This window comes from Grus americana, chromosome 5 (genome assembly GCF_028858705.1).
Source record: "Grus americana isolate bGruAme1 chromosome 5, bGruAme1.mat, whole genome shotgun sequence".
In the NCBI taxonomy this organism is placed as follows: Eukaryota; Metazoa; Chordata; class Aves; order Gruiformes; family Gruidae; genus Grus; species Grus americana.
The window spans coordinates 36,423,127-36,429,126 of NC_072856.1; positions in this window are offsets into that span (position 1 = coordinate 36,423,127).

Here is a 6,000-nt window from a genome sequence, read left to right on the forward strand (position 1 = left end):
TTGGGGAACGTAAAAGGAGCAGCCTCTTGCCACTACTAATCCTCTGAACGTTTCAACTGCTTTCAGATGGGTTCAGCTACACGTCAGGGTGTTCTTCCTTTGTCCTTTAATCTTTCCACAGCTCTTTTTCCTTCCTCCAATAATGTCAGTGCTGTTGGGTTTTATTTTATTAGTAATAGAGTCATAATCAATGGCTTTCAGGATCGGTGAGCAGCTGGCATTTGCTTTGGGATTACCCCAAACTGTCAGAGCATTACTATCTCCTATGTTGGCCATGACCATATTTCACTGCTTATATATGCTAGCTACTGCATGGTGATTACTTATATTAAATGAAACGCACAGAAGAAGCTTTGCCAGCGTCTTAATGGATCTTCTGAGAATGAGTCTCCTGTGGTTCAGCTGCCTTGCTGTAGCTCCCAGATCTTTCATTTTCAAATCTACCACTTAGTTTTCCGCAGACTTTTGTCATTTGCTCACAGATAAGGTGAAGAAATGTGAAGTCTGAGAGTTGGTGCATGCTGTTGCTTTCCAAATCCCACAAGGATTCTTCAAACACTGTAGACCACAGCAAATTTCTTAGGCAAGTCAAGCTTTTGTAAATTAAAAAAAATCGGGGAAAAAAATGCTGATGTAAAATTATATACATTTATGATTAAAATGCTATCATGGGATGCAGAAACACACAATATATGCTTCTCTCAAATTACTCACAGGATGGCTAAATAAGTCATCTTGCTATTCTTAGAAACAGTTCTGAGAACATTTCTTTTGCTGTACGATCGCAAATAAATCCTACTTCATCTCAAAACCCACAAAGACTCAGAAGCCCTTTCTGTGCCACCTTCTGATTGATCAGGATACCCCAGTCCATGATTTTGGATGAATCACTGAATCTTTTTGAGCAAGATTGCTACTATCACATAACTACCACCTGGATAATAGAAATGATGCTATCTCTTATTGCTGACTGAATAATCACCAGCTGGAAAAAGCAGTAGCTGGTATCAGGCAATACACAAAAGGCAGGAGAGTCAATATTCATCAGCCAAAGTGATGAAGAACTGAGCTGGAGTATTTTTCTCTAGCTTCAAATAATTCTCTTTATTTTTAATATTACATTTTTAACACGAGACTGAGTAAGTGTATAGTTACTCCTGTGGAGGCTCTTTACGTAAATCATGGTTCTCAGGCTGCACCTTACAAAGTGTGATCAGTATTTAAAGTAAAATCCCTTTCCTGGTCAGCTTGTCTGCAAAAAATATTTTAAGGAGAGATCCCCTATACAGGATATGACTACTTCTACTCCTGTTTGTATCCGCTTGGAAGCTCTCTTTCTAGGTTTCAAAACTGTCCCTGACTTGGCTTCACACTTTCCTGATTTCATATTCTGTTCTTCCCATCCCATCCATTTCCCAGTTTTAGATTTTTCTCTCTTTTCCTGCCCTATTCTTCTGTGAATCATTCTTCTGTGTGTACTACACATCCTTTTTTTCCAACCAAATGTGGCCAGTAACTCTTACATAGAAACTCTAATTGTGAAAATTGGAGTAATGCTCCTGAAAAAGCTACAAAATTTTGAGATTTTCATAACAATTTCACTGAAGATCTTAATTTCTACTTTGGACACACTTTCTCTGCAATAGTGATTCAGTATGAGAGTATAATACATAAATCTGTCAGGTTTTTTAATGCAAAAATACATGAATAAACAAGTTCCTAACAATCTGAAAGAGCAATTATATCTTCACAGAGAACAGAAATGTCCACTAAGACTGGCAGGTATGCTAATGGTCTCTTAGATAGACTTCCATCAGACTATTTGCATGAGAAAGCCTTCCTTAGTAAAGCCATGCAATCATACAGTGCAGAATATTCCTATGAGGCATCTGCTTGGGGTTTATTTTACCACTTCCATGTTGTGCTATTTTGGCATGACCATCATTAGGCTTTTGAGGTCTGAAACAACCCTACAATAAAATGCTATTTTTTTAGTATAGTTATAAAACACTCACAGCAAGAAGTCCATCACTGCCTCCTCATACACCACAAGTTAGGAAATGGTGTGGGATCGCATTTGCCTGTTGCTATTTTCTTAATGTCATTTCTATTTTTTTTCCAGGATTTTTTTTTTTTTTTCATTTACAATCCTTGTATTTTCCATGGAGGAGGGTAAGCTACCAGAAACCAACACACAAAAAGCTATTCAAGATACATGAAAATAAGGTAAAAAAAGAGAAGTCTGAGGAGACCAGTGTTATGTTCTGTGAGAAGTCAGCAGTGAAACACGCCGATAAAAAGTAACGTGTGTCCATTCTTCTTCCTTATTTGAAATGCAGTATTAGACACTATCCGAGATTAGAAAACACACAAAATCAAATCTACGTATGCAACTAATTTAATCAAAGGGATGGGAGGGGTGACTAGAACAGATCAAATACCAAAACCATACTTTGCCACAAGAAAAAGTGTGGAGCTGGGAGTGGAGAGGGTAAAAAATTTAGTCCATATGGTCTAATTATTGATGTGCAATGCCTTTGTCATCTGCCAAGCACAGGGACATGCAACTGGAAGTATGTTGTCCTGGCTGAACTTTCTGACGGTTGATTTCCCCATATTTCTGTTTAAAGAGTGATAAATCACCAAGAAATACTGAGTAACGTTTTCTTCTTAAGGAAAGGCTGTGCCTCCAGTCCCCTCCAATGATAGCTTAATATAGAGTCTGGGGAGAAGGACAAGAGAGCATGGGGTGTTTCTGACTGTGCAGCATGGTCTGCTTGCCTGTGGCACCTGGAAGGGTGCTTTAAGCAACATAATTTTTCTTTGGATCCTGGCAAAGATTCAGTAGTAAAACCACGGTGTCCCTGCTAGAGCCCTTAGGTCAGGGTAAGCTTCCTGCCGATGGGACACGTGCACGAGGCGGTGCTGAGCTTGCCCGGGGGAAGCGGTAGGACTTCCCGTGTTTGGGGAACGGGGCCAGGCAAGCTCTAGAAAATGGACCTCGCAGTTACAGAGAGACTGATGAGATATTTTCCCACTGACCATAACTGTTTGCAGTATCCCAAATTCTTTTGGATTATAAAATAAGGATCGTGAAACACAGGGGGAGACCCTTTCATGCAGTTCCCCTGGGAGCAGGAAGGAAAAGAGAGCAGGAGCAACTTGTGTTTTTAGCTTTCAAGTAGTGCTTAAATAGTTGATATCATTGCGATTACTTCTCATGAGCTACAACTTCAGCTTGGGAGTTGTGCAGCACGGAGACACTGCCGCCAGTCTTTGCCTTGGGATTCAGGAGGACGGAGGGGCTGTGGGTTGTGACCGGCTGGTAGCACAGCCCAGCCCAGCTGCGCCGCAACAGCACGGGTGCTCATCCCCCACGTTGTCTCATTGCTCTTCTGGTGCTTTATCACATCTGCGTGGGATGTGTTTTTCCCCACTATGAGGAATAAATTTAACTCGCAGTATTCTTATTACTCAAATGGGGTGAGGCATACATGTTTAATACCAGTGCTGGCATTTTTGGAAAGCTTTGTAGATTATGTTTCCTGCTGTGTTCAAAATTCTCATCCGCTCAGTAAAACAGTTTCTACCCCTGTCCACCCCCCCAGGCAATCACAATTGCCAATTTTCAAATCAAAATACTCCAGCTCTTTTGAGCTTCTTCCTCTTAGAAAAGGCATATCTAGTGCCAGTACTAATAAGCAGATTTAGTGCCAAGCTTCTGCTTGGTTCAGTCACACATTTTAATGAAACTTCCAGGTTTGAGTAAAACATTAAGAACACTTCTTCCACTATTCATTTTTTAGTCAATTATTCATTAAGTATAAAGCAATAATTGGCTACTGTATGTTGTGACAGATAGCCTCCCCCTCTGCTAAGCCACAAGTATGAATATTGAAGGAGCCATCTAATTCATAGAATCATAGAATGGTTTGGGTTGGCAGGGACCTCAAAGACCATCTAGTTCCAACCCCCCTGCTGCGGGCAGGGACACCCTCCACTAGACCACGTTGCCCAAAGCCTCATCCAACCTGGCCTTGAACCCCAGGGAGGGGGCATCCACAACCTCTCTGGGCAACCTGTTCCAGTGCCTCACCAACCTCACAGTAAAGAATTTCTTTCTAACATCTAATCTAAATCGACCCTCCTTCAGCTTAAACCCATTACCCCTTGACCTGTCACTACACTCCCTCATAAACAGGGATAATTCAGACTGAGGTGGTTAATATATTGTTACACAGAATTTTTTTCAGGTGGGCCAATAGCTGACATCTCCACTTACGGGCAAGAACATTTTAATCCACAAAAGGATTAAACATCCAACTGATGTTTACATGAATTACCAGCAAATTCAACAAGATCAAGATTAGGTCTCAAACAAATCATTGGATATCTAAGCAAATGCACTTTTACTACCCAGATTTTTATCACTTCTCTGTTACTGATTGCAGATAAGTTAGAGTCTGTGAAAGGGCAAGTATCTGTCATTTAGCTCTCTAAGAAAGGTGCTTGTATACAAGCTACAATTTGCACCTCCTTCCTTCAGTAAAAACAGTATGAATAGCTCTGATCGGTGCAGGGAGCTATATTATGCTCCAGAGCAGTCTAATCAATTGCCAGTTTTTAGTTTCCAAATGAAAGCTGTTTATTAGACATTCAAGAACAAATCTATATGCATGCAAAAGTCTAATTTTTAAAGCAACTCAAATAACTTACAAATACTCTGCTTACTAGGAAAATAAGCAAACCTCAAGCCATGAAAACCTGAAGTAACAAATGTGCTCCCAGGCTGAAAGGATTCTGAGGAAAATTTAAATATTGTCTATAATTTCATGCAAAGTGGTTGAAGTATTACTGTTATAGTTCCGAATGTCTGCCCTTCCTCTGCATGAGTGTAATGACAGTTGGACCTACACTGATCAGAGTAATTAAATCATATGGTGATGATACAGCGAATAAACATTACAAAGAAAATCATATAATTTCTTTCATTAATTCCGCATGACATATTCTCTGGCTAAGTATAAGAATGTCAATGAAATGCATAACACCTTATCATGCAAATATTACACATGTTGAATGAACTGAAACCTGATCATTTAATTAACAACTATCTTGCTGTATAAAAGACTTTAACTACATTTGAGTATATTCAAATATACCTTAAAATTTCCTAAGTTTTAAATCCACATTTCATGCAGCAAGCAGGGAATAACTCTTCTTGTTCCAGCCAAGCTGGACTCAGGACCTTCCTTGATGTTTTCCTTGTTGACTTCCAGATACAAGGCACTCTTCAAATGATTTTCTTCTCAATCCTGGGTGTTTTGGTGACAACAATGAGCAGTGAACCTAGTGTCTTGTAGTGCTCTTTCTGTACCCCTGAACCCACGCTAGTATCAGTATTTCATGCTAGGGTTGTAAGATTTAATTTAGAATATTTGTACAGTCCCTTAGAATTCCCTTGAAGTTTTTATGCAAAAGGCACAGTGGAGCTACAAGTTACTTTCAATAATGAAACTTTTATGATGATCCTTTGATACTGTGGAACATGATTTCCTTCCCCCTATTTTGTAAGTCAATTTAAAAGAAGAAACTACGTTCTGACTTGCGTACTGACTACCAGGAGCACTTACAACTCAGAAATGATGCTATTAACAAAAAATTAATGAAGCGAACATGTTTAATTTTTTTCAAAACAGGATCTTCTAAAGTAAATTTAGCACTAGTAACTGATTTCCAATCTGTTCCTTTTCTTTCTTTCATAAACATAACATTCTTTCTAAACCCTAATTAATAGAATCTTTGGCCCAAAGCAAGATGACAGATAATGAAGCTGCAAAATAAGTAACAGTAAAAAATCCTTTGTGTGTGTATTTGCACATATTTTATCCCATAGAACATGTAATATAAGCAGAATAATACTTGCCCTGGCTTTTTTTCTTGAAATCCTGTTCACCATTGCTCTTTGAGTAACGATTTACACTTGAACTGACTGAGTGC